The sequence below is a fragment of the Phyllopteryx taeniolatus genome, chromosome 2 (assembly GCF_024500385.1).
Source record: "Phyllopteryx taeniolatus isolate TA_2022b chromosome 2, UOR_Ptae_1.2, whole genome shotgun sequence".
NCBI lineage: Eukaryota > Metazoa > Chordata > Actinopteri > Syngnathiformes > Syngnathidae > Phyllopteryx > Phyllopteryx taeniolatus.
Window position 1 is genome coordinate 25,131,557 of NC_084503.1, and position 14,604 is coordinate 25,146,160.

The following is a 14,604-nucleotide window of genomic DNA, read 5'->3' on the forward strand; positions in this document are numbered from 1 at the left end:
GGTTTTCTTCTGGTACTCTGGTTTCCTCCCACATCCCAAAAACATGCATGGTATGTTAATTGAAGGCTAACTTGTGTGAATGGTTGTTTGTCTATATGTGCCTTGCGATTGGCTGGTGACCAGTTCAGAGTGTACCCCGCTGCTCGCCCAAAGAAAGCTGGGATAGGCTCCAGCACGACCGCAACCCTAGTGAAGATAAGCGGACCAGAAAATGGATGGATAATCCCAAATTTTGGACAGTCTGTCCCTTTCCTCCTGGCTCGTGTTTATTGCTACTGGAGTCTGCAATAACCGTGCGGAAAAAATAATCACCGCAGAATCCTGCGATATAGTGAATAATCTGTGATACAAGTATGATAAAATAAATCTGTGATGCACTGACCGCAACAAGTGAACTGATATAGTGAAGGGGTGTGTGTGTGTGTGTGTGTGTGTTGGTGACATGAAGGTTTATAGTCGAACTTGCTAAAATATTGTTTTCTTTATGGCTGCTGTCTTCAGACAAAAGTTAATTAATTGTAAATTTATTGAAACACAAACTGAGCCTTAACATCAAATATTTCATCTTTGGTGGCCCAGTGGTGGAAAAAAAAAAAGTTAGTGTAGACATTTGAAGTCCCTATGGTTGCTTTGTCACCTGCCCCCTTTGCTATTCACTCAAGCCAGGAGGAAGTGCTTCCAACTGTTTTGCCCAATGCAGAAATTGGTTGTACATATACCAGATTGTCATCTGCTGGCTTTAACGGGGCACTGCCCCATTTGGCCCCACTGTCATATCACCACGGGCCGAAGCAAAACCGTGACAAATAGATTTGGGGGATTCTTACAGGATAAACTGTTGCTCCCATTTAGCTAGTAAAACATTTGAGTGTGCTTATAGTATAGTGCTTTTTATATTCATAATATACTGTACATATTTTTTTTTTTTTAAATGTTTTATTGGGCTGTGGCCCAGTGTGGCCATATCAGGACACATACAACAACATCTGGGAGCGCAACAGGGCTGAAAACCACAGGCTGTGTTTGTCAGCGCGCAGTGAGGAAAGTTATCTGGACGTATTCAGACAGAGAGCTTTAACTTGGGGTCATATTTAAATCTGTTGAATTTGTTGTACTTTCTGCTCGGAAAATACGAGCAACTCCTTGGCATAGAAAAGATGTGTTGAGTTTCAGGCTATTACCACAAAAACATGTTTGACCTTTTATCCAGTTTGTCAGTTTTAGCTCGCGTAAAACTACACGTCAGGCGCTTCAGCAAAATGTTTTCCCCTTACAGCTTTTGGTTTTGCATACATAAAAATCATCTTTTCTTGGCTTTAATTTTTGAAAAACAGTTCCCACGTCTTGATATGATGTCTTATATTTTTTGGGGTTATATAAAAATATCACATGGTAGAAAATTACAGTAAAATGTAAACACAGTAAAACGTACTTTTTAAACACTGTATATGTGTTTTAACAGAGAATATTTGCGTCCCACAATTTTCCAAGACTTCTAATTTCAAATTTCAATTTATTGTTAAATATATATACCACTCACAAATGTTCGGGATATCTGGCTTTCGGGTGAAATTCAATCCATGGATCAACTGATACATTTCTTGGTTTAGTTAGATTTGGTATTTAAACGGTGCACTTTATCATGCTGTTCACATTTTGACAACATGAGACCAAGACAAAACCTAAAAACTTATGAACAGCACCTTACCATTGCGACACTTCTAACAGGATGCTCGTGGAGAGAAGTGGCCATTGAGCTTCTATTACAGTGTCATCAGCACAGCAAGGTGCAGCACAGATACAGAGACTGGAGTCACTGAAAGGCATAGATGTGGGCTTCTTTTTAAATCTTCATACCATTCAGCTCTTTGTTAAAGAACGGCAACTTGTGTAAAAAGTACTGAAACATTCAAGTTTGACATGTTCTTTCAAAAGTTTAGAAAGAGCCTATCTAGTCACTAGCGAATCTTCTCCTACCTCTCCACTCCCAAGCCAGCACTGTCAACATCACAAACACGTGTGCTCTCACAAGTGGGTCTTCTACATGGAGGCAAGCAATCAGAGGAAAGGTGGCGTTTTTAGCCAAATATGGATTAAGCAGATACAAAACTGGGTCAAACAGAAGTAGCTGTCAGAGGGGCCTTTTCGGGACACTTGTATGACAACACCAAGGTGTTTTTGGAAATGAAATTCGCATTTTTATACTGAGTCCATGTTCGAGAGTCACTCTATGGAGGTTTAAATAGCCAAAATATCGGACCTTTAAGTTCGCCTGGAAAGGTTACAGTGGATTTTCGTTTCAGCCTGAAATTTCACCCCAAAGCATATCTCTAACTTTTTGTGAGTACTGCACTGGGGACAAAAACAGTCAAATCCAGGTACATTTATTACAAATATTCACATGGTTTTCAGTCATAATGACCCTCTCAAGGAAACCCTGACTACGATGTGGCCTGTGATTTAAAAATTTGTTTGACACTCCGCTATTTCTTGTTTCCTTAGGTCCGGTACATAAAGTCAAACGGCCTGTTTTTGTGCCGATTTTGCCCCTTACCGACCAAGCACATCAAATGCCAGACACTCTTATGTCTTACAAGATTATCCTATAAGATTGTGTTAAGAGTGGAGCTGTCCCGATTTTAGCGTCCAAAACGGGTCGGGGCCGACGCTCTTAAATAATAAACGTGTTCGATATTTATGACAAAAACTCTTCGTGTGTGGGGAATGACGACTTCTCCCGAGTCAAGACTGCGAGAGTGGTGCCGTGGAACAGAATGTAGCCAATCAAAGAAGCACCCAAAACCAGAGTTGGGTTGAGTAGCTAAATATTGGACTCAAGTAAGCGTACTGTTACTTTAGAATATGAGTCGAGTAAAAAGTAGTCCTCCAAATAATTACTTGAGTAAGGGCAAGAAAGCACTCAGTGAAAAAAAACTACTCAACTAGTGAGTAACTTCTGATTTTATTTTTTTAAATCAGCACATGAATGTCAAATAAAATAAAATTTGTACAACTCAACTGATTTATTTTTGTATCTTTTTGAGAGGGGAGTTAAAAAAACAACTGAAATAAACTTGAATGTGATTGAGTTGGACTTGACCTTTAATTTGCTGCCTTCTTTGCCAGGTCACCCTTGCAAAAGAGATGTTCTGTTTTAACTGTTCTTTTACCTGGTTGAATAAAAATGAATCACAAGAATGCACTCCATCTTATTGGCACGTGGCTGTGTTCAGAGTTAACGAGTCACATTCAAACTGATTATCAATGGGAGTTTTTTCCACCTGCCACCATTTCAATGTGGTAGGTGGAAAAAAAACAACACGTGCATAGGGCCTTTAAAGAAATTATTTGCTTTATCAACGAAAAGGACTGAATAAAGAAGCTGTTTGCTGACCAGATTTATTGATTTTGTGTGTCTGAGCGAAAACCAGATGCATGTTTTACAGTTACTTGTGACCATAAAATAGTGCTAATCTTGCCATATGTACAGCAAAAACATCTGCAACTTACCGCAAGGTGTTTTCTCAAGTTAGAAGTGGGCTGAAATATTCAAGTGACAAAACTACGCTGCATGTTAAAGCTGTTGTTTTTCATAGTCTGTAATGTAAACACGAGTCACACACTGCTGTCACGACTCACTTTGATCGGCCAGTGATGCCCAATAGAAGACTCGGAGTCAAACGTCACTGTGGTAATCACGGTGGATTAGAGCAATGGCGCCCGATGCAGGTGTCGAAAACAAAAGTCTGAAAATAGATCGCGCATGCAATTATTGATCAATGAAAGTAGCAAATAGCATGTAGATTATTGTAACTGAGTAAACGTACCATTTCATCTTAACAAATACTCGCGTAAAAGTAAAAAGTATGCTACGTTAAAACTAATCTGAGGAGGACAATTGATCCAAAATGTTACTTGAGTTAATGTAACAGAGTTAAACGTAGAACGTTTCTACCCAAGACTGAGGAACACTGACGTGACCGTAAATGAAAACAAAATGTCTTACCCGATGTCATTTTATGTCCAAAAGTGGGTTCCTTAGACAGCAAAAAGTATTTTCCAAAGCGAGTCGTTTTTTGAGAACATCTCTTGGCTCTGGCAACCTTCAGGAACACTCGGGGAAACATCAACGCGTATCCAGAAGTGTTTATAATTCTTCGGTTTTGTGAGATCATGTGTGATCACGCGAGACTTCGAGATCAGCGGTACAACAAAATCTGTGTGTGGCCTGCTGTGTTTACACACCACGACCCAAACTGTTGAATGCCCAATTTTTTATCTTTTTGTTTGGGGTCTGTAGCAGATTTAAAAATCTTTTAAGAGTGGAAAACTCTTTGTGTGTACCAGACTGAAGGGGATATGACATTTGGGCCACATTGGGGCACTGCCCTATCAGGTGGCCGTGTGGTTTAAAAAAAAAAAATATATATATATATATATATATATATATATCCATATCCAAGCATTTCTGCTGCTCTACATCTGTGTTTACTAGCTTTTTTTTTTTTTTTTTTTTTGGTCTTTGCTTGGTGTGCCCCACTATCATTTTTCCCCACCTAATAACACCTTAAATTCTCACTCCTCTCACGCTATTTTTGTGCTCACTGCCAAAAATAGTGATGGAGAAATTGGCGCACTCCAAAGAGTCTTGACTTCATTCCGGCCCCGCACCTTACGTTAAATTGCTGGCCCATTCATCACAATCAATCCAAAGAGCTGCCGAGGTCGGCGGAGCAATTTGGTAACGGCCTCGTAGCTGTTATTTCGCTCCTGAGTCCGTAATAACTTTTGAGCCAGATTATATGTGGCACGATTGGGCCGCGGGGGTGCATTTTTTTTGTCATAATGAAATGAATCATTCATTACTTGAGATCCATATGCATGTGCTGGCTCGAGCCAGGGGTTAATGCACAGGTGTGACGCAGGGGAAATGTCTTTTAAACTAGCAGAAACCACGGTGGATGGTGTGCATTACTGGGCGTTTTGAAAGCATTACACGGCGTGGCGTAGCAAATATACGACATATATGGATTAATTAAAAAAAAATTCAATTTTATTTCAGATTATACTTCAATAGGCTAGCAGTAATAATAAATACATAAAGAGGCTTGAACATAGATTAAAGGGTTACTAAATGAATAGATCAATTAATAAATAAGACACTAAATCAAAATAAATCAGATATTTAACATTTAACTTGGCAACACATAACTGTGAAATCATTATCATAATAATTTAACAATTACATCCCTAAATCTGATTGATTACATGAATGAACGGTTCAATTAATGAAGGCACAACATCAAAAAAATAAAACTATCAAACAACAATGATTTGTTTGATTGTATTTAGTTGAAATAAATTATTGGGAAGTGTAGTAGTAGTAGTAATAATAATCCCGCGGCCCTGGTGAGGATACGTGGTATGGAGAATGAATGAATGAATAATAATAAAATGAATTATATAATAACTCTATTTACATCTACCATTCTTTCCCCAAAAAAATGTCTGATTCCATTCCCACAAATGACCAAATAATCCTTAATATCCATAATTATGAATAAATAATAATTGAAATACAATCATTGGACTCACTGATGGTGTAGTGCTGCTTCTGTGCGGGCTTGTGGGTTGAGTACCCACTCTGTGACAAACGGCACTGTACAGTAGATGTCCTGTGAAGGGACCAAATCCATGATTTAGTCTCCTTTCGCCCAAAGTCAACTGCGATTGGCTCTAGCTTCTGGGAACAGGATAAGCATTACAGAAAATGGGCAAAAAAATGCATGAAAAATTTAAGTCAATATGTAATTGAAATGAGTCGAAAAATATTCAATTTCAGTGAGTGCCAAATGTTTATTAAAAAAAAAAAAAAGCAAACCTGATATGATTAATCTCATATGCTTATATTGACTATATCCCTAATCTATTTGTTGTGCTTATGTGGGCTCATATTACATTCTGTTCCTACTGATTGTGGCGGACTTGTGCTTGTGGATGTAACCTCTGACCTCCTTTTGACAACTTAAGATCTAACATGGTGGCCGTTCACTCATCGATTTCCCGAGTGACAAACGTCTCAGCCTTGGCGGAGGTCTTGCGCTGCTGTCTGATTGTTGTTGATGATGTTGTTTTAGCCTGCTGCAGAAGTCCACTCGCTCGATGGCAATCGCTTATTGATTTCCCCCCCCCCCCCCACCGTCACCACCCAGGATGAGTGATGAGCAACGACGGGATGGAATTGAAGGGCGTGCCACAAGGGGTTGCAGTTGTTTGTCTTTTATATGGGGAATGGTGTCAAGGCCCAGTGAAGCTTTTCAAACTCAATCTTAAGTCTGTCTGTCACTGACTTGGACGAGTTCTTTAAGGCACATCAGGTTTTCCCCGATGTGAACTTGCTGACACCGGCAGCCTTAGTCGACACAGTGGGAACGACAAGGTACAGTCCAAGTCCATTCAGGGGTCCCTCAAGGTGTAATCTGCTCTCCTACGGACTCTACTTCTGTACCTTTTCCGGGACCCTTAAACAGTACCGTGGTGTTCCAAAAGTTTCAAGGCCCCCCACTAAGCCATTTTGTACTGAGCAGCCAGGACCACTTCCTGTTCTATTGTAACTGGTACCCTCCTGATTTTGTAGTGTCTCAAAAAAGCCAAAGATCAAACAAAGCATCAGTTTTCGATGCTGACTCGGCTCTTATTTCTAATGTTAATTTCATTATTGTTGTGTTGTTATTGCACAGAGCTGTGCGTACCACATTCCAATTTCCTATGACCATTTCCTGTTTTACAGTTCGCATCACATTTTTCCATATTTTACTGAGCAGCCAGGACTGGGCCTTGTACCACTTTCAGATGTTGCAGTAGGTTCCAAGCCCTGTTCTTTGGCAATCATCAGAATTTTCCTTTGCTATTGCGTGTTCCTCTGTGGAATGAGAAAACCCAAACGTCCTGCCGACTCCAGTGGCGTCCTCCATCTCAAATTGCCAAGGAAATCGAATTGTGAGCCTGACTGACTTATGCCAGTGGTTGTTTTTTTTTAAAAAATTTTTATTTTATTTTTTTATTATTATTTTTTTTGTGTGTGCGTGTATGGGGGCAGGCATCATTTAGCACCATGAACCAACCAACCAGGAAAACAGTACAATGTTTGGGCTGCAAATGTCTGGGAAAACAAAGCTTTTATAAAGGCAGCTCTAGTATTCCATCTCATTAGACTGTACCAGTGTATTAATGATGATGTTTTACATTTTATAGCACAAATCTGCTTTAATATGAATTTTAAATAATAACACTAGCGCTCAAGATCACAGTGACGCAAGAATCGGGAAGGCTGCGGATAGATTGCCCTCTCATAACGAGTGAACATACACGCAAGCACGCATGAGTGCACACAGACACACACGAAGACACACACACTGTCCTATGTGTTCTTGGATCTTCAAGACTGTTTTGTGTGTGTTGTGGCCCACTTACAGGCAGCTGGTTTGGGTAGGGTACTGCAAAGCAAAACGCAAAAGCACACGCACAAAAAAAAGGCCTGCCATGTGGCCACTGAAGTAGCGTCCTTGCTGCTTGCTGGCTGTTGACTTTCTGCAGCAGAGGGCGCTGCTGTGCTCAGGTCAGGAGAACGTGCGGTGCCTCAGACGGCAGCCACACCCTGATGCTGGAGCACCGATAAGAGAGCCATTGTCTAGTTTGCCAGCTAATGTGACAGATTGGAGCCGATGCAATACCTTTTTAGTTTCTTTTTGTTATTCTTTCATGCAAATTTATTAAGACGTACCAAGGTAATGGAAACCCAACATACAAAGAATTATAAAAACACCAGCCCCTGCATTTATGGAAATTATGGTGTAAAATTACTTATTGAATGTGTTGTATGCTGTCTTTTGTGGTGGTGGTCTGTCCCCAATAATGTTCTGCCTTCGCCCACGCCCAATCCAGACAATACAAATAGCATTTTAGGCAAGGTGGAAAATACTATAAAATATAATAATCCAAAACGTAATTGGGGAAAAAAAGATTTAAAATATAATCCATTCATATTTGCATAGTTTTAGGATGGGACAAAATAAAAAGATGAAATATTCAGTAACATAACAGCAATAATAAAAAAGGTATTTAATACAATTAATGTAAAAATACTACATTTGAAAAAATATTTAGTTCTCCCTTTGTTTCTAACTCCCCCACTCACCCAGACACCAGAATGCAGTTTTACCACAAGGTGGGACAAAGACAAAATAACAAATAACCTCAAATTACAATAAAATTTAAAAATAATAGTTGACATACGTTAATAAAAAAATACCACTAATATCTTTGACAAAGAAATGAAATGCAGCACAAAACAAATATATTTAATAATTAAAAGTAGTGGTAAGGGCAAGGGGGGGGGGAAGTAAAATGGAAAAAAAAAATATTTAAAAATAAATAAATCAATAAAATAAATATAATAAAAAATACACACAATTTATGCACATGCACCATCTTTTAATTACCACACCATTCCCAATTCTTCCCCATCCCTCCCTTTTTCATAAATGCTCTATTTTTGTCTTCCATCAGCCTCTTTTCGAAGAAAGGACAAGCCAAAAAGAAAAAAAAATTCTTAGTTCAAATCAGTGCAAAGCCTTCATTCGCTGTGTGTGTGCGTGCGCGCGCGCGCTTTTGATTGATGTTCACAGGCTGGCTGTAGTAATTTCCATTTGCTTATCTGCAACTGATTTTTCACTTCAAAGCAAATTGTTGTACTTATTATTTTTTTTTTGTAGATTAAGATGATGAGGTATTTTAAGAGAAGTTGCACCGTGCATGCATGCATGCATGCGTGAGTGTGTGTGCACGCTTTCAACTCAACGCCGCCTCTGCTGTGTTAGGACTGTAGCTCGTGTGCAGTCTGCAAGCAGCATCACGCATCACCACACTATCTTGTCATCACTCCCATCTCCGTACTTTTTTTTTTTTTTTTTTTTTGCATGGGGTGGGGGGGTGGATTTAATTTCGAATGCATGCTTGTTTTACACCGGAGAGGGGGGTGGGGGGGGGGTGATCGGCTTCAAATCGTTCCCGTCGGACTGCTCCACTCTTTTTTTTATTTTTTTGTGTGTTTTGTTTTTGGGGACTGGACTAACGCGGTAGCTAGGATCTTGAAGACAAAAGAGGCAAACCAACGATGTGTTCCGGTGCCAGAAGAAGAAGTCGGGCGTAAATTGGAAAAAGAAAAGGGGGGGGGGGGGGGGGGGAAAGTGTCTTTCCTACTGCAGACGTGCACGCCCGGAGATACACGCGCGTCACACCGGTCCTTGGAGACTCCGGCGCTGCGCAGCTTGCAAGTTGCATCGCGATTGGCTCCCTCCCTCCCTCCTAAGCTCCCTCCCTTTGTCCCTCTCTTTATCCTCTGTGTACGGCCGAGGAAGAGCAGGCATGCTCGCCCGGGCCACGGCGTCTCCGAGGCAGCGTGAAACTTGACTCCCGCACCCTGAGGTGGCAGTGTTCGCAGCGTCCCCGCGCGCTCTCCGTGGTCCTGAAAGTGGAAAGTAGCCGTGCCGATCAACTAGTGAGGAGGCGTGGGGCGCTTTGAGCACACTTCGCCGGTGTCTCGCGGGCTGCGTGGTCGCCAGGAGTCGTGCGAAGGTAAAAGCTGCGCTCAAAGCGATGGGAGTGCTGCTTGGGCTCCTATTACAGACTCATGTTACACTCTCAGCTTGCTCCCTCTTTCTTCCTGCTTGTGTGTCTTAATGCACACGTTTCTGTATACTGAAGTGGGAGGAATGACTCGTGTGTGTTGTGGTTGTATTCCAATGTAATGAATGGGTGTTGTGCAAGTACGCAAGGGTGTTGACCCCCAACCCGGCCATATGTCACGGGGCAGCCTGTTGATGTCTTGGAGCTGTTGAGAATTTCACGTGCGGCTTCAGTCAAACTTTTTGTTGCTCTCTGTTGCATTTAGTTTGCAGGCTTGTTTTTAAAAAAAAATCAACGTAGCCCCAGTACCATGAAGAGTTAATGCTACACAAATAATTAGACAAAAGCTAGAATAAATTATAACGTCTTTATCTTCGTAATGTGTGTGATTTCGACTTTTTCTCTGCGTTCTTGTAAAATGGTGATTTTTGTCTTTCAATGTTTTGAGTTAAGCTCGAACTTTAGTCTTGTAAAATGACAACTTTATTGATGTTGAGTTAACACTTTTTGCCTCATTTGTATTTTATTCAACCTTTTTATAACCAGCTAAACCCCCATTGAGGTCGGGATGTCTTTCACAAGAGTGACGTGGCCAAGTAATAAGAACAGCTTCAAGGATGTGACAGTCGGTTGTGAAACTCAAGGCCTGGGTGCCAGAGGCGGCCCGCCACATAATTGTATGTGGCCTGAGAAGGCAAATCATGTGCGTCTACTTCATGCTTCTCCCTAAAATCTTTTCCAAAATTGTAAATTATCTTCACTTTTAATATCGTTGACAGATTGCAAGCATTTTTTGTTACCGAACCACTTTTTTTAATTGAAAAGTTGAATCAATTATTTTCCTCGACTTCATATTTTAAAAGTAGTTGTACATCAATTTTTTGTGTGTGTATACTGTGTGTAATATGAGTGATTTACACATTATGGTTTCACAGTCTTAATGGCCCTCCTAAGGAAAATCATAACTAGAGTGTGGCCCATGACAAAAATAGGTTGGACTTCCATTGTTTGAGGTGCATTTTTTTCTTCATTCTCAATATTTTGAATGTATTCACATAAAAACGTCACTTTGTAATATTTTGACATTATTTTCAGAGTATTTTGACATGTTTCTTTTAAAAATTACAACTTTATTGGACTGCTATTACGTTATTGCATAAACTTTCAGTTAATCTTGTACACAACAACTTTAGTAACATGACTATTGCAAAATTCCTCAGTATATTGTAGCTTGGCTTTACCTTGTAATAATGTTCCAAATTTGGTCTCCAAAAACCTTTTTTTCTCCTGTATCATTACACCTTTTTTCATGTAATATTTTGACTTTATTCACAGGAAGCAGTCTTTTTTTCCCCCCTTATGATATTATTTCCTTTATTATTATGATATTATAGTTTTTCTTAAAATTTTGACATTTTTCAACAGCATTCATTGTATTAACTTAGGTCAACTTGTCATTGAAAAATGTATTTTTTCCCCCCTCAATACTTTCTCATTTTATTGCAAGAGACTTTTCTGAATATCTTACAATTTTAGTCCTAAAAATAAATCTCACTATCTTCGAATATTTTAACTTTGTCAAATTTCAATTCCCCCCCCCCCCCCGATATTGGAACTTTGACATTTTATTTTGACTGTATTCATAGAAAAATAGACATGCAAGTTTTTGTTTTACTTTATTCTGACTTTCTTCAAAAATAAATTTTCTAAAATACCTTTTATTCCTTTATTCTTTCATTTTTATTCCTTGCGGTATATCTACTGAATTATTTTATATATACAGTGAGTATGGATAGTTTTCAGACCCCATTAAATGTTTCACTCTTTGTTATATTGCAGCCATTTGTTAAAATCATTTATTTTCCCCCTCATTAATCTACACACAGCACCCCATATTGACCAAAAAAAAAACAGAATTGGTGAAATTTTTGCAGCTTTATTAAAAAAAGAAAAGCTGAAGTATCACACAGCCATAAGTATTCAGACCCCTTTCAGTGACACTCATATTTAAATCAGGTGCTGTCCATTTCTTCTGATCATCCTTGAGATGGTTCTACACCTTCATTGGAGTCCAGCTGTGTTTGATTATACTGATTGGACTTGATTAGGAAAGCCACACACCTGTCGAAAGAAGACCTTCTAGCTCACAGTGCATGTCAGAGCAAATGAGAATCCTGAGGTCAAAGGAACTGCCTAAAGAGCGCAGAGACAGAATTGTGGCAAGGCACAGATCTGGTGATATTTCAGTTTTTCTTTTTTTAATAAATCTGCAAAGATTAACAATTCCGTTTTTTTTTTCTGTCAACATGGAATGCTGTGTGTACATTTAATGTGGACAAAAATGAACTTAAATGATTTTAGCAAATGGCTGCAATATAAAAAAAGAGTGAACATTTTAAGGGGGTCTGAATACTTTCCGTACCCACTGTGTGTGTGTGTGTGTACACACATGCATATCTACTGAATTATTTATGAACTATTTCTTCCCTTTTATTATTCTCAAAATAAATTATAAAATAAAATCTTCCTTGTGAGCTTTCTCAAAACATTTCAACTTTTTTCCTTGAATTATTAGGATTTTATTATCTTAAAGTTATTCCTTGTAATTTTAGTCCATTTATTCTCATCGGTACACCCCTCCACCCCAACCCGCCTTATTTCTCTGGGCCCTAATACTTATATTTATAGTCAGGAGACAGATGTGACACTCATTTTAAGAGTCCCGTGGAAGGTGCATGGCCGAAAGTGGAGGATCTTTGAACTGCATTGACGTGTGTGTGTGTGTGTGTGTGTGTGTGTGTGTGTGTAGAAGTGTAACGATTCATTCATTATCTCGATTAATATTCCTGTGATCAAACTGGATCGATCTGTGCTTGGCAAGTGAGCCTTCCGAACGTAAATATATCGATTTTAATGTTTTTAAAGGCTAATAAATAGATTGTATCAATACTAGGAAATAATGTACTGGATTTAAGCGCACCAGGCTTTATATGGAGGTGTGTATGTGTTGTACTTCCAAGAAAAATGCTTATAATTCCTTCTACTTCGCTTGATTTTTCAATGAGCAGTTAGCACTGTCATGCTACTTTCTTCCGTGGCTCTTCTTCGTTTCCTTTTCTATACCCCGCATCTAGTCACTCTTTTCCATAGTGCCCCTAGTGGTTGGATGAGACACCACAGTATATGTGTGTTGTGTTTTTTATTTTTTTATTATAGCACGTTTTTTGACATTCAAGACATCCGTCTGTTTGGTGGATGGCAGATGAGAAGGAGGCTAGCGAGAAATTATCAGTCAGGATGCATGTGTGTGACACTTTGAAGCCTTTCAAGTAGTTGGCTTAGCTTAGCTCACGAGCTGCTAACAAAACAGCAGAGTACAAGGAGGGGAAACTGGCGAACAAGAAGACAACCAGTGACAATGTCAACTACTGGATGCTGTTTCAAGCTCATGTTTGTGTTCCAAAGAGCAGCTTTGTTCATTTGTTTACCTCTCTATGTACAGTGTTGGTAACACTAGTCCTAAAAGATTTACCACATGAAAACCTCACAGTGTTTTTGTTTATAAACAAAACAAAACGCTGCATAAAGCTTGCCTGGCAGGCTTATGGAAGGCTTAGTTTTTATATTCAAGAACAATCTTCCCTTTTGCTTGAATAGAAAAGTTTTTGATCAATGTATTTTACCAGTCCTCACTTACGGTAGTGAAACTTGGACTACGAATGCCAAAGTTATACAAAGACTACGTGTAACCCAAAGGAACATGGAACGCCAAATGTTGAAAATAAGCATTCGCGACAAGAAAAGATGCACTTTGATAATACATCAGATGCGAGTTACCGACATCATTCAAAAAATAAAATAAGCCTTAAATGGAAATTATTTTCCTCACTAGGGTTGCGGGCGTGCTGGAGCCTGTCCCAGCTATCTTCGGGCGAGCGGTGGGGTACACCCTGAACTGGTGTCCAGCCAATCACAGGCCACATATAAACAAACAACCATTCACATTCACACCTACGGGTAATTTAGAGTCTCCAATTAATGCATGTGGGAGGAAACCGGAGTGCCCGGAGAAAACCCATGCTGGCATGGGGAGAACATGCAAACTCCACACAGGCGGGGCTGGGATTTGAACCCCGGTCCTCAGAACTGTGATGCAGATGTGCTAACCAGTCGAGCAACGTGCCACTCTCTCTCTCCAGAAAAATATATATATATATATATACACACACACAGACCAAATGTGAAAGGGTGGGGCATTGTTACCTACCTCTTTCTCATTAATTTAAAAAAAATGGTGTTTGGATAATGTTTTGTTCTTTTTGTTTTGTTGCTCTCCATTTTTCTTTTTGGGCCGACTCAAAACCAGGCTCACAATTGCTTGGAAGATGTTTGTGTGTGGCTGTCACAAACAATGACCGTGCTCGTTAAAAAAACAAAAACACAGAGTCCTCCGCTATTTGCTAAAGTTACATAGCCGGCATCTTGAATTCATTCTTAAAATTATTCTTATTGTAATGCAGCAGGCATCTCTGCTTTGTGACTTCTGAGTTTGCAAACATACACATAAATTGTCTTGAACAGAATTGCAACTCTACGTGTGTGTGTGTGTGTGTGTGTTTGTGTGTGTGAGAGAGAGAGAGGAAGTTGTCAGATTTTTTTCAGGTGCAAAAAGTTGTGCTTGAGTGACATCCAAATGGGGGGAAAGAGAGAAAAGTAATGCTGTATTGATTTCATTGTCCAAAATGTTGGCTCCTATTGGATTATTATTAAAAAAAAATTTGCAGATAATTTTTTTGACATCAAGTTGTCGACTGGAATCCTGTCTTCTGGGGAAATTCTTTAATGGGACCTGGAGTTGAATTTAAAAGACTGGTGGTTAATTTTAAAACTCAATGCACAGTATGCCGGAACAATAGT

The 14,604-nt window shown here is 39.4% G+C and overlaps 1 protein-coding gene across 2 annotated transcripts in view; it reads left to right on the forward strand.

Annotated features, from left to right (window-relative positions):
- Positions 1-9,054: 9,054 nt before the first annotated feature.
- LOC133474140 (carbohydrate sulfotransferase 8-like) overlaps positions 9,055-14,604 on the forward strand; it is a 273,790-nt gene continuing 268,240 nt past the window's right edge. For both annotated transcript variants that reach the window (XM_061765499.1, XM_061765500.1), the window contains exon 1: positions 9,055-9,636. The gene's annotated coding sequence lies outside the window, so the exon portion shown is untranslated. The remainder of the gene's footprint in view (positions 9,637-14,604) is intronic.